At 42.1% G+C, this 23,209-nt stretch overlaps 1 protein-coding gene across 4 annotated transcripts in view; it reads left to right on the forward strand.

Moving 5' to 3' along the window:
* The window catches only part of PTBP3 (polypyrimidine tract binding protein 3), a 166,185-nt gene that overhangs the window by 19,774 nt on the left and 123,202 nt on the right, over window positions 1-23,209 (forward strand). The window lies entirely within an intron of this gene.

Genomic DNA, 23,209 nt, shown 5'->3' on the forward strand with positions numbered 1-23,209 from the left:
CATTGAACTTCATAAGAATTAAAATAATTAATTTGTGCATCCCAGGACACTATCAAGAAAGTGAAAAGACCTAGAGAATGAGAAAAAATACTTATAAATCATATACCTGATAAGGCTCCAGCATCCAGTATATACACAGAATTCTTAAAACAGCAACAGAAAAATGAACAACTCAACTAAAAATTGGCAACGATTTGAATAGATATTTTTTCTTTTCCTTTTTCTAGAGAGGGTCTTGCTTTGTTGCTCAGGTACAACCATGGCTCACCGCAGCCTCAACCTCCCCCTCTCAGCCTCCTGAGTAGCTGAGACTACAGACTTGTACTTTTTGTAGAGACAGGGTCACGCCATGTTGCTTAGGCTGGTCTCAAACTCCTGAACTCAAGCAATCCTCCTGCCTCAGCCTCCCAAAGTGCTGGGATTACAGGCGTGAGCCACAATGCCTGGCCCCGAATAGATAATTTTCTAAAGAAGACATACTAATGGCAACAAGCACATGAAAAGATGCTCAATAGCATTACTTAGGGAAATGCAAATCATAACCACAATGAGATTCCACTGTACACCCACTAGGATGACTATAATAAAAAAAAAAAAAAAGGAAAGTAACGTGTCGGATGGGATGTGGAGAAATTGGAACCCTCATACATTACTGGTGGAAATGTAAAATAGTTCAGTAGCTTTGAAAAACAGTTTGGCAGTCTCTCAAGTTAAACACACTTACCAGTTCCTGAATGTCCACAGTCAAAAGAGCAATTCCACTTTTAGGTATGTATACCAGAGAGAAATAAAAACATTTAGAGTCACCACCAGGTGGCACTGTTATTTTAAAATTCAAAATTGTATAATGCCACAAAATGTTAATTTATTAACAATATTGTGATATAATATTATAATAGACTTGGATTAAGGCAAAAATAACATAAAGTTTTCTAAGCTCTCAAAAAAGGAAAATAAGAGAAGGTAGAAATTTAAATGTCTTAATGAAAATAATGCTTTGAGTCATTAAAACAGGATATGATACTCCAATCCATTTTATATTATTAACGCTTTTAAAATTACCATAAAATGGACAAAGTTATCTTCCCTTGTTTTGTGGCTTCTAAAGTCTATGAAGTTTAGGCTGGGTGCCGTGGCTCACACCTGTAATCCCAGCACTTTGGGTGGCCGAGATGGGCAGATCACCTGAGGTCAGGAGTTCAAGACCAGCCTGGCCAATGTGGTGAAACCCCGAATCTACTAAAAATCCAAAAAAATTAGCCAGGTATGGTGGTGGAGGCCTGTAATCCCAGCTACTTGGGAGGCTGAGGCACGAGAATCATTTGAACCTAGGAGGCAGAGGTTGCAGTAAGCCAAGTTCTCACCACTGCACTCCAGCCTGGGCAACAGAGTGAGACTCTGTCTCAAAAAAATGAAAAACAAATAAATAAATAAAGTCTATGAAGTTTAATTCTCCAATGTTAAAAAGTAATTTTCAAGTATATAGGAGATTGAAATGCCTAATTAAATTGAAATATTAAAGGATGTGACACTGACAACAACTTTAAGCTTAAGTTATCAAATAAGGACTCTCCTAACCCTGAGCTTGCATAATAATCCATTTTTTAAAGTGTGTAATTTAGTAACCTTCCAATTTCTTGACCACAACCCACAAAAGGAAATAAATTATTTATTCAGACCCAGTACAAAGTTTTTATTCTATTTTATTTGAATCTTGTCTGTCTTGTTAAAAAAAAAAAAAAAAGTTGATTCTAAACTACTAAATAAGTTTGGTGACTCATTAATGGATCGTAACCTACTGTTAGTCGTATTATAACTTGCCATTGAAATTTTTCCATTTGACTTTTAAGATATTTTAGGCTTCTCCAGTGAAAAATAATGTTACAAATTGATGGTCAGAGGCCAACAACAATATAATGTGACTAAGAGCAGATGCTTTCAATGGCTTTGAGAGAGTCCCAGATATCTTGAAAATTTCCATTTCCTTCACCCACAAGACAGCTCACCCTGTCTCAGAATCACCTTCTGAGAAATCCTTGTGAGCCAGAAACTGTACCTCATGCCTGTAATCCTAACACTTTAGGAAGCCAAGGTGGGAGGATCACTTGAGCCCAGGAGTTTGAGACCAGCCTGGGCAACAGTGACACCCCGATTCTACAAAAAAATTTTAAAAATTAAGCCAGGTGTGGTGGTGCATGCTTATAGTCCCAGCTACTTAGAAGGCTGAGGTGGGAGCACTGCTTGAGCCCAGGAGTTTTAGCCTCCAGTGAGCTATAAGTGCGTCACTGCACTCCAGCCTGGGCAACAGAGCAAGACCTTGTCTTGGAAAAAAAATTCCTTTGGGTTTTGAGGGGTGGCAGTTGCTCCTGATAACGTACCAAGCCTTCTGTGTAGAACTCTGAGCTGTACCTTTTCTTGCTCCATGAATTATTGCCAGTCATTATTTAATTAGTAACTGTTGGATATTAACCTGATTGTTGTATTTTAATATCTATATATTTCTGATTCATGATTCCAACAAGCTAGAGAAACTGAAAGTTCCTCTTTAATACTACCCTTCAGAGATAATCATTGTTAACAATTTGGCATGTGTCTAAGACTTTGAAATCTTTACATTAATTTTTATAGTTTTTAAGCATGGGGAGATTATGTATACTGTATTGTTTTGAAGCTTTTTTTTTTTTTTTTTTGGTGTTTTGTTTTTGTTTTTCGAGATGGAGTCTCGCCCTGTCACCCAGGCTTGCAATGGCACGATCTGGGCTCACTGCAACCTCCGCCTCCCGAGTTCAAGCGATTCTTCTGCCTCAGCCTCCAGAGTAGCTGGGATTACAGGCACCTGCCACCATGCCCAGCTAATTTTTGAATTTTTGTAGAGACGGGGTTTCAACATGTTGGCCAGGCTGGTCTTGAACTCCTGACCTCAAGTGATCCACCCACCTAGGCCTCCCAAAGTGCTGGGATTACAGGCGTGAGCCACCGTGCCTGGCCTGAAACCTGTCTTTGGCTTACCTAGTATATTATAAACATCTTTCCACGTTTACATCTAAAACTTTTTTTTTTTTTTTTTTGAGACAGAGTCTTGCTCTGTCGCTAAGGCTGGAGTGCAGTGGCGTGATCTCGGCTCACTGCAACCTCTGCCTCCTGGGTTCAAGCGATTCTCTGCCTCAGCCTCCCAAGTATCTGGGACGGCAGGTGCCCGCCATCACACCTGGCTAATTTTTTTTCTATGTTTTAGTAAAGATGGGGTTTCACCATGTTGGCCAGGCTGGTCTCGAACTCCTTACCTCAGGTGATCCGCTCACCTCCGCCTCCGAAAGTGCTGGGATTAAGGCATGAGCCACCGCGCCCAGCCTAAAGCTTTTTTTAAAAGTAGATGCGGTCAGGTGCAGTGGCGCACACCTGTAATCCCAGCACTTTGAGAGGCTAAGATGGGAGATTCCCTGAGTCCTGGAGTTTGAGACTAGCCTGGGCAATATTGGGAGACTGTCTCTACAAAAATTATAAAAATTTTAGCTAGGCATAGTGGCACATGCTTGTGGTCCCATCTACTCAGGAGATTGAGGTGGGAGGATCGCTTGAGCCCAGGAGGTCGAGGCCATAGTGATTGTGCCACTGTACTCCAGCCTGGGTAACAGAGCAAGACTCTGTCCCTGCTCCAGCACCCCCAAAAAAGAAGACGCATCGTTTTCCTTTTTAAGAATGTACTCCAAATTGATTTTACCATTCTCATTTGTGATTGACATTTTTTTTTTTGGAGATGAGGTCTTGCTATGTTGTTCAGGCTGGACTTGAACTCCTGGCCTCAAGTGAGTAGCTGGGACTACAGGTTCATGCCAACTTTCCTGGCTGTTATGATAGACATTTAAGTGGTTTTAAAATTTGTCTTTATTATAAGTGGTATTTGCAATAAAAAGCCTTTGTGTATACATCATTGCTCACTAGTCGTATCTCCATAGAATACATTCCTAGAACTGGGACTGTTTGCTCAGAGGATATACACACTTAATACCCTTTAGCAAGGTTGTGCTAATAATTCATACCAGGATTTCTCAACCGTGGCACTATTGACATTTTGGGTTGGATAATCATTTTTTGTGGGAGGCTGTCATGTGCATTAGAGTATGTTTAGCAACATTCTTGGCCTGTACCCACTACATGCCAGTAGCATCAGTGGCACCCTCCTTGTAGTTTGTTTTTGTTTTTCTGAAACAGAGTCTCACTGTCTCCCAGGTTAGAGGGCAGTGGCATGGTCTCTGCTCACTGCAACCTCTGCCTCCCACGTTCAAGCAATTCTCCTGCCTCAGCCTCCTGGGTGGTTGGGATTACAGGCACCTGCCACCACGCCCAGCTAATTTTTTGTTTTTTTAGTAGAGACAGGGTATCGCCACGTTGGCCAGGCTGGTCTTGAACTCCTGACCTCAGATGATCCACCCGCCTTGGCCTTCTAAAATGCTGGGATTACAGGCGTGAGCCACCGCGCCTGCCCAAATTTTTTTGTTTATTTTTGTAAAACATACCTAACATAAAATTTACCATTTTAGGCTGGGCGCGGTGGCTCACGCTTGTAATCCCAGCACTTTGGGAGGCCGAGGCGGGCGGATCACGAGGTCAGGAGATCGAGACCATGGTGAAACCCCATCTCTACTAAAAATACAAAAAAATTAGCCGGGCGTGGTGGCGGGCGCCTGTAGTCCCAGCTACTCGGAGAGGCTGAGGCAGGAGAATGGCGTGAACCCAGGAGGCGGAGCTTGCAGTGAGCCGAGATTGCGCCACTGCACTCCAGCCTGGGTGACAGAGCGAGACTCGGTCTCAAAAAAAAAAAAAAAATTTACCATTTTAACTGTATTGAAGTGTACAGTTCAGTGGCATTAAGTACATTTACACTGTTGTGCAACAATCACCCCATCTATCTCCAACTCTTCCAGTTTTGTCAACCAAAAATGTCTCCGGAAATTGCCAAATGTCCTCTGGAGGCAAAATTGCTCCAGTTGTTTACACCTTCTCCAAGGTGAATAAGAAGTCAAAAATGTCGATGTCATAAAAAAATAGAAAGAAAGTCTAAGAAGCTGCAATAGATTAAAGAAGAAATGACAATTCAATGCAACACATAATCCTGAACTGGTTCCTGTATAGAAAAAAAAATTGCTATAAAGAACACTATTGGCAGGCTGGGTGCAGTGGTTCACGCCTGTAATCCCAATACTTTGGGAAGCTGAGTCTGGCAGACTGCTTGAACCCAGGAGTTTAAAACCATCCTGGGCAACATGATAAAACCCTGTCTCTATAAAAAATACAAAAATTAGTAAGCATGGTGGCCTGTGCCTGTAGTCTCAGCTATTCAGGAGGCTGAGGTAAGAGGATCAACTGAGCCCAGGAAGGTCGAGGCTGCAGTGAGCTGTGATTGCACCACTGCACACCAGCCTGGATGACAGAGAAAGACCCTGCTCAGAAAAAACAAACAAAACAACAACAACACAAAAAGAACACTACTGGAAATTAACAAATGGGAATATGTGGTAGAGATTAAATTATTGTATCAATAATGAATTTCCTGATTTGACAACTCTACTGGGTTATGCAGTAGAATATCCGTGTCTTAGTATGAAGTATTAAAAGGTAGAGGGAGGCCGGGCGCAGTGGCTCACGCCTGTAATCCCAGCACTTTGGGAGGCCAAGGTGGGCGGATCACCTGAGATCAGGAGTTAGAGACCAGCCTGACCAACATGGTTAAACCCTGTCTCTACTAAAAATACAAAAAAATTAGCCGGGTGTGGTGGCGGGTGCCTATAATCCCAGGTACTCAGGATGCTGAGGCAGGAGAATCGCTTGAACCTGGGAGGCGGAGGTTGCAGTGAGTTGAGATCACGCCATTGCACTCCAGCCTGGGCAACAAGAGTGAAACTGAAATGAAATGGCTGGGGCTAAAGTGTGTGTGTGTGTGTGTGTGTGCGTGTGTGTGTGTGTGCGTGCGCGCAGTTGTCTCAAAAGCCTCTTGAGTCTTTCCCTTATATCTCTGACAATGCCACTGCTGCAAAGTATACTGTGGGTTTTCCTCAACTTGGAGCTAGATACCTGGAATTCTAGAAAACAATTCCCTCTGTAGACATCTCCTCCTTTATATGAGCACAAGCAGCGGAGTGAGTACGTGGATCAAGCTGTATTTCACCATTTTTTTTTTTTTTTTTTTGCTCTGTTGCTTTATGTGCCACACCAGCCCCACATAACTCTTCACCAAAGAGTTGTGGAATTATTACGTAAGAGAAAAAAATCTTAACTATATGACAACTGCTATGTCACACAGACTGCTAGTGGCTTACCCACTACTTCTTACCAACATTATTTTTAGAGGTGACAATATAACCAGCAAAAACACTGCATCTCCCAGCCACTTTTACAGCCAGGGATGGCCACATGACCAAATTACGGCTTATGAGACATATGTGGAACATGCTGGGAAGGACTTCTGGGAAAGCTTCTTTAAAGAGTTTCCAGTCCGGTGCTGTGGCTCACACCTGTAATCTCAGTACTTTGGGATGCCGAGGCGGGTGGATCACCTGAGGTTAGGAGTTCTAGACTGGCCTGGTTGACATGGTGAAATCTTGTTTCTACTAAAAATACAAAAAATTAGCTTGGCGTGGTGGTGGACGCCTGTAATCCCAGCTACCTGGGAGGCTGAGGCAGGAGAATCCATCTGAGAGAGAGAGAGAGAGAGAGAGAAAGGGAGGGAGGAAGAAAGGAAGAAGGAAAAGAAGAATGAAAGAAGGAAGGAAAGAAAAGAAAGAGAGAGAGAGAGAAAGAAAGAAAGAAAAAGAAAGAAAGAAAAAAGAAAGAAAGAAAAGAGAAAGAAAGAAAAAAAAAGAAAAAGAAAGAAAGAAAGTAAGTTACTTTTATTTCCAGGTGGGGTGTGGTGGCTACTGTATTCCCAACACTCTGTGAGCCCAAGCCGGATAGATGGCTTGAGTCCAGGAGTTCAAGACTGCCTGGCCAACGCGAAACCCTGTCTCTACAAAAAAATACAAAAATTAGCCAGGCGTGGTGGCGCATGCCTGTAATCACAACTACTCAGGAGGCTGAGGTGGGAGGATTGCTTGAACCCAGGAGGTCAAGACTGCAGTGAGCTGTGATCATGCCACTGCACTCCAGCTTGGGCAACTCCCCCACACCCCCCCCCAAAAAAAAAAAAAAAAAAAGAGTTCCTAGCCATTTTGTAATCTTAAGAATGATGAAAGGCATATGCTTACATAATGGAACCAAAAGAAGACTGGTCTTTGATGAACGTGAAATGGAGTGTCATATCAGCCCTGAAACCACTACTTCTGAACTTCCTTTGCATGAGAAATACATTTGTATCTAGTTTATCTCCTGAGTTTTCTGTTGTATGCAGCTGGACCTAACTCTTAAATGATACTCAGTCTCAAGATAAAATTATCACAAGAATATAAACCATCGCAAAGGCCTTGAGCACACCCAGATCCCTACTATTGCCCCTTGTCTTCACATCTGCATTTCTTTCTCAGAGCATTGATGTTCAAATTTCCTTCTTCAACATTTCCTTTAATATCTCCCTCCTCCTTTCAGTAGATTCCAGGCCCCACTTACAGGGGTTGATCTCATACCAGGATCCATCCTCTTTTCCCAAGCCAAACATTTTCTCAGGTCTGAATTATTCATTTGATTTAAAATATGGCTCTAGCAAGAAAATCCACGGTGGGTGTGGGTAGTCCAAGTTCAGTTCCCTTGGAGACATTTCCACCTAATTCCTCCTGGTGCCCAGTAAATAACTATTATGTTAAACACACCCACATCTCCCAAAGACAGGCATTAATTCTGAGAAACGGTATTATACTGTGAGTACATGTACGTTTTCCACGCTGAGAAAGAGAAACACATTTGACTCCTATAATCAATGTAACTTTAGCCCTGCTCACTATCAAGATAGGATTTTATTTTGCAGAACAATGTCAGCTCTTTTTTATCTTCTAGTTTTCAGACTGTTTCTAACCAAGCATTAAAAAAAAAATAAAAAGATGTTTGAAATTAGCTTAAAAATCAGGACCCCAAATTGAGCTATCCATCTCTCTTTCTTGTCACTGCTTTGCTACACCAAGATCGAGCTTTGGAAATACCCCATGTATTTATTCTGTGCCAAATTAAATTTTTGTAGGTGTCATCCTCCTACTACCCTCTACTAAATTAAATTCTTGATTAAGGTCTCATACTCCCACTGCTGCAGAACAGAGGCAATATGAGGACTTATTATCCTCTGATACAAGTAATCCTCCACCCCCAGGGGGGTGGTGTGGAGAGGAGGTTTGCTTTTCCAGTTACATAAATAACATATTCTTCACAGAGCAGCTTTCCAGGCTGTATTTTGTTGTTTTGTTTTGTTTTTCTGCTACTGACCTTTTGCTTGTTTGCCTGTTCAAGGCTGAACATTTGCCGGTGCCCTGTGGGATCATCTGCAGTTAAATATTTTTCAGAACCATATCGGTACGGGAGAACAACAGCTTGACCCAGTTGTTTGGTAACCCAAGAGCTTTACCACTGACCTTGTGGGCTGTGGTTTGCTTTTTGCACAGGGCTATTCTTTCCACTAAAGACAAATCAGGAAACATAAAACAGATATACCCTAACCAATCTATCTGGCTCCTTGTTGAACAGATAATGTCAAAAGATTTAGGGGAGAGGTTTGAATTTGTGGCCAAAATGAACACTTTGTTGTAGTTGTAAAATAAAATTTATGGTTCCTATTAGTGATGTGATCTCAGATACCTGAAAAGGAACTATTTTGTCCGTTATAATAACAATTACAATATTATAAGCATCTATAATTTTTTTTGTTTTTATGACAGAGTCTTGCTCTGTCACCCAGGGTGGAGTGCAGTGGCGCGATCTTGGCTCACTACAACCTCTACCTCCTGGGTTCAAGTGATTCTCCTGCCTCAGCCTCCTGATTAGCTGGGATTACAGGCGCCAGCCACCACGCCTGGCTAATTTTTTTGTATTTTTGACAGAGACGGGATTTCACCATGTTGGCCAGGCTGGTCTCCAACTCCTGACCTCAGGTGATCTGCCCGCCTCAGCCTCCCAAAGAGCATCTGTATTATATTTATTTACTTCAAATATCTGTAGACAAATAGAATGCCAAGACAGGAAAAGTAAATCAACTCTATTAGCACAGAAGGCTAACTTCAGGTCAGGGAGAAAGAGTTATACACAACAGGTTAAGTGGAAAAGAGGCGAAAAAAAGGAAAAGAGGCCGGGTGTGGTGGCTCATGCCTATAATCCCAGCACTTTGGGAGGCTGAGGCGGGTGTATCACCTGAGGTCAGGAGTTCGAGACAAGCCTGGCCAACATGGTGAAACCCCACCTCTACAAAAACTTAAAAAAAAAAAAAAAGAGGAAAAGAAAGAGAGTTGTCCCTTTTTCTCTGCTACTCACAGCTGTTTCTTTCACCTTCACTTCTTTGAAAAGATTAGGGTAAATCACAAGCTAGTGAACTGGTTGGGACTAGGTAAGTTAGGGGAGAATCATGTTAACGGCTGGTGAAAGGAGAGAATCCATGGCTGTTTGAGAAGAGTGAAAATATTTTAATGAAAGTCATCAGCTGGGCGTGGTGGCTCACGCCTGTAGTCCCAGCACTTTGGGAGGCCGAGATAGGTGGATCGCTCGAGGTCAGAAGTTTGAGACCAGCCTGGCCAGAATGGTGAAACCCTGTCTCCACTAAAAATACAAAAATTAACCAGGCGTGGTGGCAGGCACCTGTAATCCCAGCTACTCGGGAGGCTGAAGCAGGAGAATCACTTGAACCCGGGAGGTGGACATTGCAATGAGCCGAGATCACACCACTGCACCCAGCCTGGGAAAGAGCGCAAGACTCTGTCTCAAAAAAAAAAGAAAAAAAGAAAGTCATTAGTTGTTACTTAACTTCAAAGGAAGATGGCAGTCTAGGAAAATACACAAAAAAATGAACCAGAACCAAAAAAGAAATTCCAACTATAGTCAAACTATGCAACTGACATGACCCGTTACAGACTATGAAGAATAACTTCGATTTGTACCCAAATCAAGGAAAGCAGTGAGATTTGACAAGCATTTCCTCCAAATAGTAACTCAGTGCCATTTTTAGTAAGCAAATGAGATGTTCCTGAAGGCCCAGAAGCAATTTGAAATGTGAAGAAATAAGAACTGGGACCTAGGTGCACCATGGAAAAATTAAGAAATACACCCTGGGGTTCATTTTCAGACGTTAAGGAAGGTAGGACTGAAGAAGAGAAGGCGTGTCTTGCATTTTTATTTATTTTCAGGACTCAGTTTGCTGACCCATGACTGAAACTTGGAAAGTGAAGGGAGGCTGAAGGGTTAACAGTGACCTGCAAGGCAGATCTGCAACTGTTGACCAAAGTAAACTGAGCAGAGTAAATAAGCACTAGAAGATTAAAATCCTATGACAGGCCAGACCTCCTGACACTCTCAAATTTAAAAAAAAAAGTTTTTTTTAATCTTAATTCCAGTAAGAATGAGAACTCCTAGTACCTAGATTTTACTTTCAAATACTATACTTTAATAAAAGGAACCAGGCAGGGTACAGTGGCACACCTGTGATCTCAGCACTTTGAGAGGTCAAGGTGGGAGGATTGCTTGAGCCCAGGAGTTGGAGACCAGCCTGGGCAACATGGTGAGACCCTTTCTCTACAAAAAAAATATTTAAAAACTAGCTGGGAGTGGTGGCAGCTGCCTGTAGTCCCAGCTACTCAGGAGGCTGAGACAAGAGGATCACTTGAGCCTTGGAGGTTGAGGCTGTGGGCTAACAGAGTGAACTCTGTCTTCGAAAAAAAAAAGGAACTAAAGTTCCTTGAGAAATGGCTGATTCTAGGACTGAGGTAGTAAACGTACATGATGAGCCTGGAGCATCTTGTTGTGCCATAAAGTAAGAAAGTGCTCAAAAAACGAAACCAAAAAACCCCCACGTTGATGGGGTGTATGTCAAAGGAGCACATAGGTCAACTGTAAGAGCTCCCAATGGCCAAAGCTGGAACAATTTGGGCAACAAAATGAAACAATATTGAATTATAATCAAAGTATAAAATAAATAAATATTCATGAGTCCATACTGATATAATTAAATGACTGAACGTATAAGTAAATGAGGGAGAATGACAAATCATCTGTACAGAAGAATTCTAAATAATTTACGTAAACACTGCTTACTCAAGGAAGTAGAGCATAGCTCCCCATTCCTTAAGTGTGGGCTGTGCATAATGACTTCTTTCCAAAGAGTACAAGCAAGGAAAAATAACTTTAGAGTGAAGAAAATTGACAGACTACCTCAGTCAGATGATCAAGGTCAACATTAACCATCATGAGTCACGTTAACAATAGGACCCTTGATATGACATGATGGAAGTGGCACATTATCTCTGTAGTCTTTCTCCCAAAAACATATAACCCTAGTACAATCATGAGAAAAACAAGTTCCACTTGAAGGGCATTCCGTAAAATACTTGAGCAGTACACCTTAAAACTGTGAAGGTCATCACAAACGAGGAAAGTGAGAAATTGTCACAGCCAACAGGACATGATAGCTTAATGTAATATGGTATCTTGGAGGGGATCCTGGAACAGAAAAATAATATTAGGTAAAAATGAATCCAATCTTAATAAAGTATGGACTTTAATTAATAACAATAAATTAAGAATTACTTGGGCCAGGCATGGTTGCTCATGCCTGTAATCCCAGCATTTTGGGAGGCTGAGGCAGGTAGATCACTTGAGGTCAGGAGTTCTAGACCAGGCTGGCCAACATGGTACTAAAAATACAAAAATTAGCTGGGTGTGGTGGCGGATGCCTGTAATCCCATCTACTCTGGAGGCTGGGGCAGGAGAATCACTTGAACCAAGGAGGTGGAGGTTGCAGTGAGCTGAGATTGTGCCACTGCACTCCAGCCTGGGCAACAGAGTAAGACTTCATCTCAGGAAAAAAAAAAAAAGAAAAGAATTACTTGAGTGCAACCTCATGAGAGACTCTGAGCTATTTCTGAACTTCTGACCTAAAGACAGTGTGAGATAATAAATGTTTGTTGTTTATGCCAAAAGAGAGAGAGTGTGAGAGGGAATTAACAACGACATATTAAAAAAAGAAGAGAAATTTCTTTTCTGGTTCTGGTTCATTTTTTATTTTCCTAGACTACCATCTTCCCCAGAAATTTTGTAACAATTAATGATTTTTATTAAAATATTTCCACTCTTCTCAACAACGTTGTCAGTATTGGTTCGTTAACAAATGTACTCTACTAATGTAAGATGTTAATAGCAAAAATTGGGTACTGGGCGTGGAAGAATGCTCTGTACTATCACAATGTTTCCATAAATCTAAAATTGCCATAAAAAATAAAGTTTATGCCGGGCGCGGTGGCTCATGCTTGTAATCCCAGCATTTTGGGAGGCCGAGGCGGGCGGATCATGAGGTCAGGAGATCGAGACCACGGTGAAACCCCGTCTCTACTAAAAATACAAAAAATTAGCCGGGCGTGGTGGCGGGCACCTGTAGTCCCAGCTACTCGGAGAGGCTGAGGCAGGAGAATGGCGTGAACCCGGGAGGCAGAGCTTGCAGTGAGCCGAGATCGCGCCACTGCACTCCAGCCTGGGCGACAGAGCGAGACTCCGTCTCAAAAAAAAAATAAAAAAATAAAGTTTATTTAAAAAATTTTAAAATCTTTTTTCTTATTTATTTTTGTACACGAATAAGTTCTTTAGTGGTGATTTGTGAGATTTTGAGGCACCCATTATCCGAGCAGTGTACACTGAACCCAATGTATAGTCTTTTATCCCTCACCCCCCTTTCCACCCTTCCCCCTCCGAGTCCCCAAAGTCCATTGTATCTTCTTATGCTTTTGCATCCTCATAGCTTAGCTCCCACTTATAAGTAAGAACGTAGGATGTTTGGATTTCCATTCCTGAGTTATTTCACTTAGAATAATGGTCTTCAATTTAAAAATCTTTAAATGGTACATAAATTTAAAAAAAAACCATCTGAGGAAAACACACTCATAATCTCTACACTTTCATACAACACAGACCACTTCTGTGACCACATGTGTGGGGGTTTTTCCCCACAGGCAAACAATTCTCCAACAGGCAATTTCCAACTAGGTGTCCTGTAATTCAACTGAATTTTTTCTTTTTCTTTTTTTTTTTTTTTTGAGACAGAGTCTCACTCTATTACCCAGGCTAGAGTGCAGTGGCGCAATCTCGGTTCACTGCAACCTCCATCTCCCAGATTCAAGCAATTCTCGTGCCTCAGCCTGCCGAGTAGCTGGGATTACGGGCACCCACCACCTGGCTAATTGTTGTATTTTTAGTAGAGACAGGGTTTCACCATGTTGGCCAGGCTGGTCCTGAACTCCTGACCTCCGGTGATCCACCCGCCTCAGCCTCCCAAAGTGCTGGGATTACAAGTGTTAGCCACCGCGCCTGGTAAATTGCACACTATATGTAGAGATAGTGTCAAATTCCACAGGTTAAGGGTTCAAGTCCCATAACAGCCCTGTTTGAGACACCAATGGCAAGTCCCTATGCTTCTGACCAACTGGTTATGATAATTGGGGGGTTCCTGTGATTCCCTCTTCAGGTTTGACAGTTTGCTCACAGAACTCAGGAGAACACTTTACTTACATTTACCAGCTTATTATACGAACACAACTCAGGAATACTCGGATGGAAGACATGAATAGGGCAAGGTATGAGGAGTGGTGGTACAGAACTTCCATACCCTCTCTGGGCATACCAACCTCCCAGCGCCTCCATGTGTTTAGCAACCTGGAAGCTCATCAAATCTGATTGTTCAAGAGTTTTTATAGAGCTTAATATCCAGCCCCCTCCTTTCCTACTGACACCATACTGAGGCTACCTAGAGGATCTACCCTAAATCACCCTATTAGCATAAACCCAGGGGTTATGAAAGAGACTCATGATAAATAACAAAAGACACTCCTCTCCTTCAGGAAATTCCCGCGGTTTTAGGAAGTCTGTGACAGGAACCAGGGACAAAGACTAAATATATTTCTTATACCACAACACCATTTTAAATGATTGAATGAATTTGGAAGAAAATAAGGGAAATCGCCTAAGGCAATATTCTCAACCCGTGAGTGGAGTTTGATTCCCTGGAGATGTTTGCGAATGTCTGGAGACCTTTTTAGTTGTCACACCTTGGAGGGGAGGTGGTATTGTTAGCGGATCTGCCGCAACTCAATTCTTGCCTCCTCAGAAAAAAGGATTTGAACGAGGGGCATAAGGCATAGGGAGAGACGGAGGCAAGTTTTAGAGCAGGAATGAAAGGAAGTAAAGTACACTTGGAAGAGGGCCAAGCCGGGTACTTGAGAGATTCAAGTGTATGATTTGATCTTTGACTTGGGGTTTTTATAAGTTGTCATGCTTCCGGGCGGTTGCCTCTGCTCTCCCCTGATTCTTCCTTTGGAGTGGGCTGTGCGCATGCGCAGTGGCTTGCTGACACTTGGGAGGGGCCACATGCACCGTGTGTTTACCGAAGTTGTGCACATGCTCACCTGAGGCATTTTTTCCCTTAACAGTTCATTGTTGGTAGAGAAAGGTCATATACCAGTTAAGCTCCGCCATTTTGTCTCTTAGTGCACATGCTCGAGGCCACTGGCCCAACTCCGTATATCTAATCGAGAAGCTGCTGATCACCAGTTTTAGGTGTTTTCTGTCTTTTGAGAAACTGCCTTTTCCTGGCGCTGGCTGCGACCAATTATCATTTTAGAGAAATAATTTAACAACCGCCTGACCATCTGATGGCTGCCTGACATTCCTTGGACGGGACACCTTCTCCTGCCCTGCTCATGCCTGCCTACCTACTCTAACAGTACTAGCATCTAGTGAATAGAGTCTAAATATGCAATAATACACTGTCTACTAAACATCCGATAATTCACTGGGAAGTCCCTCCCCTCCATGACAAAGAATTAAAAATGTCAGTGGTGCTGAGGTTGAGAAACCCTATTCTGAGGCATGAGGTCTTGGGACATACGTCAGTGCTGACAAAAATAGGCTAAATTTTGTGGACATGTGTGTGCATAATACTTGATACATTCAAAATATGTGTAATATATATAAATTATGAGGCATAATAGTAAACACCTGTGAAACCAACAACCAGCTTGAAGCACTAGAGATGGTGAAATCCTGTACTTCTCTTGATTCCGTCTCCCTGCCTCCTTCCCTGAAGTAATCCCTATCCTGAGTTTTTTATTAATCCCTTGTCATGTTTTATAAAATTGTGTGTGTGTCTATACATATGTATATGTATTTATGTATAGATACAAATACATACACAATATATTGATGAATTTTGCCTAGTTGTGCTTGATTATTAACATTATAAAAATGGTACAGTAGCTCACACCTGTAATCTCAGAACTTTGGGAGGCCAAGACAGGTGGATCACTTGAGCCCAAGAGTTTGAGACCAGCCTTGGCAACACGGCAGAACCCTGTTTCTACAAAAAAATACATATATTAGCCAGGCGTGGTGGCACATGCCTGTAGTCCCAGCTACTAGGGAGGCTGAGGTGGGAGGATCATTTGAGCCCAGGGAGGTCAAGGCTGCAGTGAGCCATGATCATACCACTGCACTCCAGCCTGGGTGACAGAGTGAGACCCTGTCTGAAAAAAAAAAAAAAAAAAAGGTATCCTAGTACATATAGTTTTAATTCAATATTTTGTTTTGATTTCTATATATCATTGCCTATGGTATTTTATTCATTTCCACTGTGATATAGTATTCCATTGTGTGAATATGCCACAATTTATTTGCCCATTTCTCTTGTTGATGGGCTTTTAGGTTATTTATATATTGCAATGAAATAGATAAATTATGTTATTTATATATAGCATTAGGCTATTTATATATTGCATTACAACCAGTGATGTTATGAATATTTTTTCATACATCTTCTGGTGCATAAGGTTATATACATCTGGTGCTCTAGGTTATATACATCTAGGAGTATAATTGCTAAAGTGGCCTGTAATCCCAGCACTTTGGAAGGATGAGGTGAGCAGATCACCTGAGGTCAGGAGTTCAAGACCAGCCTGGCCAACATGGCGAAACTCCATCTCTACTAAAAATACAAAAATTAACTGGGTGTGGTGGCACGCACCTGTAGTCCCAGCTACTCAGGAGGCTGAGGCAGGAGAATCACTTGAACCTGGGAGGCAAAGTGAGTTGAGAAAGCGCCACTGCACTCCAGCCTGGGCGACAGAGCGAGAGACCCTGTCTCAGGAAAAAACAAACAAACATGCAAGCAAAGAATTGCTAAAGTGTATATGTCTCTAACCTTAAATTGAAATTGTGTTTAAGAACACCTTTTATATCCTAAAGTCATATAGTCTCCTAAACCATCTAAAACCTTAAAAGTTTTCCCTTTAATTTGTAAGTCATCTGGAGCTGCTCATTGTATATGGGTTTGAGCTGGTACCTGTATTCGGAATGAAGAAGAAAATAACTTCCATTTTTTCCCCTAAATGCTTCCTGTGTCCTACATCAAGTTTTTATATTTGCCGGCCAGGTGCTGTGGCTCACACCTGTAATCCCAGCACCTTGGGAGCCTGAGGCAGGCAGATCACCTGAGGTCAGGAGTTCGAGACCCGCCTGGCCAACATGGAGAAATGCCGTCTCTACTAAAAATACAAAAATTAGCTGGGCATGGTGGCACACACCTTTGTCCCAGCTACTTGGGAGGCTGAAGCAGGAGAATCGCTTGAACCCAAGAGACAAAGATTGTAGCGAGCCGAGATCACGCCACTGTGCTCCAGCCTGGGCCACAGAGCAAGACTTTGTTTCAGAAAAAAGGAAAAAAAAAAAAAAAAGAAAAGAAAGTTTTTATATATTTGCCAAGATCTCCTCACGCCTGTAATCCCAGCACTTTGGGAGGCCAAAGAGGGCGGATTACCTGAGGTCAGGAGTTTGAGACCAGCCTGGCCAACATGGCGAAACCCCGTCTCTACTAAAAAAATACAAAAATTAGCTGGGCGTGATGGCGGGCGCCTATAGGACCAGCTATTTGGGAGGCTGAGGCAGGGAGAATCGCTTGAACCTGGGAGTTGGAGGTTACAGTGAGCTGAGATCATGCCACTGTACTCCAGCCTGGGCAACAGAGCGAGACTCTGTCTCAAAAAAAAAAAAAGAAAAAGAAAAGAAAAAAAGAAAATTTGTCTATTCCTATGGCAATACTACATTTTTTCTTGATTATTTGACTTCATGATATATAAATTTTAATATTAGATAGAGCTGGTCCTCACATTATTATTCTTTAAGATTGTCTTAGCTATTCTAGGAGTCATTTATTTTTAATTTTTGTATTTAAATTTACTTTTTTTTGGCCAGATGTGGTGGCTTACGCCTGTAATCCCAACATTTTGAGAGGCCAATGTGGGCGGATCGCTTGAGGTCTGGAGTTCAAAATCAGCCTGGCCAAGTGGTAAAACCCTAACTCTACTGAAAAAAAAAAATTACAAAAATCAGCTGGGCATGGTGGTGTGCTCCTGCAGTCACAGCTACTCAGGAGGCTGAGGCACAAGAATCACCTGAATCCAGGAGGTGGAGGCTGCAGTGAGCCAAGATCACTCCACTGCGCTCCAGCCTGGGCGACAGAGTGAGACTCTGATCTCAAAAAAAAAAAAAATGTTTTTTCCTTTTTTTTTTTTTTTTTTTTAAGAGATGGGGGTCTTACTCTGTCTCTCAGGCTGAAGTACAATGGCACACAATCACAACTTGCTGTCACCTGGAACTCTTTGGGCTTAAGTAATCCTCATGCCTCAGCCTCCCAAGGAGTAGCTGGTGGGACTACATGTGTGTGCCACCATGCTTAGCTCATTTAAGTTTACCATTTTAAAGCATATAGCTCTGTAGCAGTGGTATTATTTTTATTATTATTTTTTTTTTTGCTGTGCAATGGTGCCATCTCGGCTCACCGCAACCTCCGCCTCCCCAGTTCAAGCAATTCTCCTGCCTCAGCCTCCCAAGTAGCCAGGACTACAGGTATGTGCCACCACACCCAGCTAATTTTGTATTTTTAGTAGAGATGGATTTTCTCCATGTTGATCATGCTGGTCTCGAATCCCGACCTCAGGTGATCTACCCGCCTTGGCCTCCCAAAGTGTGGAATTACAGGTGTGAGCCACCATGCCCAGCCAGCCATTTTTAAATAATATTTTCTAATTGTTTTTGTGGTATATAGAAATGCAACTAATTTTCATATATTAATCTTATACCCAGACTTCTTACTAAACTCTCTCATTGATTTTTTCTTTTGCATTAATTTTAAAACTTTTGATATACTTTTGAATTTTCTACATAGATAGTCATATCAGCTGCAAATAATGGCAACTTATTTTTCCTTTCTAATATTCATATTGTCTTAGCAGGTTTTCTGTTGCTATAACTGAATACCTGAGACTGGATAATTTATAAAGAAAAGAGATTTATTTAGCTTATAGTTCTGGAGGCTGGGAAGTCAAAGACTGGACAGCTGCATCTGGTGGGGGCCTTGTGCTCCTTTATAGCATGGCAGAAAAGGGAAGGAATTACGTGGCAAGAGAGGAAGCAAAAGAGAGCCAAAGAAGCCCAATTTGCTTTATAACAACCTGTTCTTGTGATAACTAACGGATTCCTGAGTATTAATTGGCTACAACAAGAATGGCATTAATTCCCCCTAATGACCTAATCACCCCCTAAAGGTCCCCATCTCCCAACACTGCCACAATGATAATCAAATTTCAACATGAGTTTCAGAGAGGACAAATACTGTTTAAACTGTAGCATATATATTTTATTTCCATTTCTTGTCTTACTGCACAAGAACTAAGGTATAATACTTAATAGAAGCTTAAACAAAAGGCCCAAAACATAAATAAAAAAAGATTGATAAATTTTACCTTTTAAAATTAAAATGAAAAGTTTTTGTTTATCAGAAGACACCATAAAGAAAAGCAAAAGAGAAGCAACATACTGGATGAAGAACTGTCTGCAAATATTGTCAGAAAAAAAAAAAAATGTGTGTGTGTAACTCCTGCAAACCAATAAGTAAAGAAAGTATAGTCAAATATGAAAAAAAATGGGTAAAATATATGAACAGGTACTTTACTGAAGGAGATTTATCAATGAATGGCCAATAACATCTGAAATGAAATTAAATTGCATTAATGAAATGAAATGAAAATTGAGGGCATGTAAGATTTTTTCTTTTTTCTTTTCTTTTTTTTTTTTTTTTGAGATAGAGTCTTGCTCTGTTGCCCAGGCTGGGGTGCAATGGCCTGATCTCAGCTCACTGCAACCTCCGCCTCCTGGGTTCAAGCGATTTTCCCTGCCTCAGCCTCCCAAGTAGCTGGGATTACAGGCGCCACCACCACACTCAGCGAATTTTTTGTATTTTTAGTAGAGATGGGGTTTCACCGTGTTGGCCATGCTGGTCTCAAACTCCTGACCTCAGGTGATCTGCCCACCTCAGCCTCCAAAAGTGCTGGGATTACAGGTGAGAGCCACCACGCCCAGCCGCATGTAAGATATTTTAAACTGACTGCTTGACAAAATTTTTAAAGTTGGATAATACCAGTTGAGGATATGAGCTAATGCTTGTAGTGGTAGTGAAAACTGGTAAAAAGCACTTTGAACTAAAAATACAAAAATTAGCCGGGCGTGGTGGCAGGCACCTGTAATCCCAGCTACTGGGGAGGCTGAGGCAGGAGAATCACTTGAACCCGGGGGGCGGAGGCTGCAGTGAGCCAAGATCACACCATTGCACTCCAGCCTGGATGACGAGAGTGAAACTCAGTCTCAAAAAAAAAAAAAATTATTCAGAGTGTATCTGAATACCCACTGTCCAGATTCCCCTAATGTTAACATTTTGCATGCAAGTAACTTTTTTACTTTCTGTCCTCAAAATGAGCCTCAAGATACTCTAGGCTCATTCTGCATTTTCTCTGATCCAGCCCTGGAAACAACAACTTCTCTGAGGAGTCTTGGTTCCTTTTCTATTAGCCAATGATATCTAGAAACTAAAATATGGGCAATGCTGGGCATGGTGGTGCACACCTCTAGTCCCAGCTACTCAGGAGACTGAGGTGAGAGATTTACTTGAGCATGGGAGTTTGAGTTCAGTCTGGGCAACATAGTGAGACTGCCCCCCACCGTCCCCACAAAAAAAGTTACTTGTTTGTGTTTGATCCTTGATCCTCTCAATAGGTAGAACTTGTAAACATAAGTATATATACCAGCCCATGCCTACACATGTTTATTTTTAATCTCTCTCTTTTTTCTTCTTCTTCTTCTTTTTTTTTCTCTTGAGACAGAGTCTCGCTGTGTCACCCAGACTGGAGAGCAATGGTGCAATCTCGGCTCACTGCAACCTCTGCCTCCTGGGTTCAAGCGATTCTTCTGCCTCTGCCTCCTGAGTAGCTGAGATTACAGGTGTGTGCCACCATGCCTGACTACTTTTTGTATATCTAGCAGAGACGGGGTTTTGCCATGTTGGCCAGGCTGGTCTCGAACTCCTGACCTCAAGTGATCCTCCTGCTTCGGCCTCCCAAAGTGTTGGGATTACAGGCGTGAGCCACTGTGCCCAGTCTAACCTCTTATATGTTATAGAGTATATTCAGGCTTCTGTGAGGAGGACTGTATTAGTCAGTGTTCTCTAGAGAGACAGAACCAATGGGATACACACACTCAGAGACATATGAGAGGAGACTTATGGAGGCCAAGTTCTGTGGTAGGCCATCAGCAAGCTGGAGAACCCAAGAAGCCAGTAACGCGGCTCTGTCTAAGTCAAAGTCCAAAGGCCTGAGAAACTGGAAGGCCGCTGGTGCAAGTCCTGGAGTCCAAAGGCTGGTGAACTTGGAGTTCTGATGTCTAAGGGCAGGAAAAGAACAGTGTCCCAGCTCCAGAAGAGAGAAAATTTGCCTTTCCTCTGCCTTTTTTTTCTATCCAGGCCCTCAGCCAATTGGATGATGCCCGCCCACATTGGGTGAGGGCAGATCTTCTTCATTCAGTCCACTGATGCAAATGCCAATCTCTTCCAGAAACACCCTCACAGCATACCCAGAAATAATGCCTTACCACCTATCTGGTTGTCTCTTAAAGCAGGCAAGTTGACACCTAAAATTAGCCATCACAGGGACCTAGTCATTCTAAAGGAATTCAGGGAAAACAAACCAAACCAAATGTGGATATTTAGCAGAACTACATGAAGGATTTTTTGAAGTTTCTGAGAGAAAGCACACCTTACTTGACGGCTATCTACTTATTGGAGTCACTTCACAGTCACTTCCCACTTCACCATCCCTACCAAGTAATTGAAAGATGAAACAACAATATAAACCATTGATATCTAGCCCTTCAAGTGACTTAAAAACAAAAACAAAAAAATCAATAATGCACAGACAAGCCGAGATGAGATTTGTAAGCCCTCAACTCACACTATTCTTTAGTAAACTGCAGATCAAAGTAGTACTGCCATCATTCAAAAACAACAACAAAAACAAAAACAAAACACACACACACAGCAAAAAACAAAAACACTTTTCGTGCCCGATACAAACAAGGGAAAAAAATTCTTTTTTTTTTTTTTTTTTTGAGACAGACTCTCGCTCTGTCGCCCAGGCTGGAGTGCAGTGGCGCGATCTCGGCTCACTGCAAACTCCGCCTCCCGGGTTCACGCCATTCTCCTGCCTCAGCCTCTCCGAGTAGCTGGGACCACAGGCGCCCACCACCACGCCTGGCTAACTTTTTGCATTTTTAGTAGAGACGGGGTTTCAACGTGTTCTCGATCTCCTGACCTCGTGATCCGCCCGCCTCGGCCTCCCAAAGTGCTGGGATTACAAGCACGAGCCACCACACCCGGCCAAGGGAAAAAAATTCTAGCAGAGGCCATGCATGGTGGCTCATGCCTGTAATCCTAGCACTTCAAGAGGCCAAGGCAGGCAGATCACTTGAGGTCAGGAGTTCGAGACCAGCCTGGCCAACACGGTGAAACACCATCTCTACTAAAAATACAAAAATTAGCCAGGCATGGTGGTGTGCGCCTGCAGTCCCAGCTATTCGGGAGGCTGAGGCAGGAGAATCGCTTGAACTCAGGAGGCGGAGGTTGCAGTGAGCTGAGATCACGCCACTGCACTCCAGCCTGGGCGACAGAGACAGACCCTGACTCAACAAACAAAACAGAACACAAAACAAAAACAAAACAAAACAAAACAATTCTAGTGGAGATCTTGCCAAAAACAAAAACAAAAAACCCCACAAAAAATCCAAACCAAAACAAAAACACCCAAATGAAGTAGAAGAATATAACATGTAAAAACATGAAAATTCCACTTTTAAAGAGGAACAAATATGGATAAGAAGAAAACATTAGACAAAATACTTCTTTATCCTCTTTGGGTAATTAAATACGGAGTCCATGAAACAAGATATTTTATTTTATTTTATTTTATTATTTATTTATTTATTTATTTTTGAGACGGAGTTTTGCTCTTGTTGCCCAGGCTGGAGTGCAATGGCGCGATCTCGGCTCACCGCAACCTCCGCCTCCTGGGTTCAAACAATTCTCCTGCCTCAGCCTCCCGAGTAGCTGAGATTACAGGCATGCACCACTAATTATGCCCGGCTAATTTTGTGCTTTTAGTAGAGACGGGGTTTCTCCATGTTGAGGCTGGTCTCGAACTCCTGACCTCAGGTGATCCACCGGCCTCAGCCTCCCAAAGTGCTGGGATTACAGGCGTGAGCCACCGTGCCCGGCCTGAAACAAGAGATTTTAAAACATAGATAAGACAATAATATGACATTTTAAAAAAGCTGGCAGAACTAATGAAAGAGAAGAGGAGAAAACAAAATTATTATGTTATTTAAAAACACGTTAAAATAGCAAGGAATCAAACTAATACTGCAGAAATCTGAACTATGATTGGAGAGAATAGACTTGAGAAAATCATATAAAATATTAAGAAAAAACAAACACATGACATTAAAGAAAAATATGTAATAGAACGAAGATCTAATAAATAACTAATTGGTAATGCTGAGGAAGAATACAGGGCAAGTTTACCAGAAATACAAATTTAGTATTAATACAATAAATAGTTTCTGAAACAAAAGGAAGATTGTCTTTGTAAGGCACAACCTGTTTCACATGTTCAAT

The sequence above is a fragment of the Symphalangus syndactylus genome, chromosome 3 (assembly GCF_028878055.3).
Source record: "Symphalangus syndactylus isolate Jambi chromosome 3, NHGRI_mSymSyn1-v2.1_pri, whole genome shotgun sequence".
NCBI classification, from domain to species: domain Eukaryota; kingdom Metazoa; phylum Chordata; class Mammalia; order Primates; family Hylobatidae; genus Symphalangus; species Symphalangus syndactylus.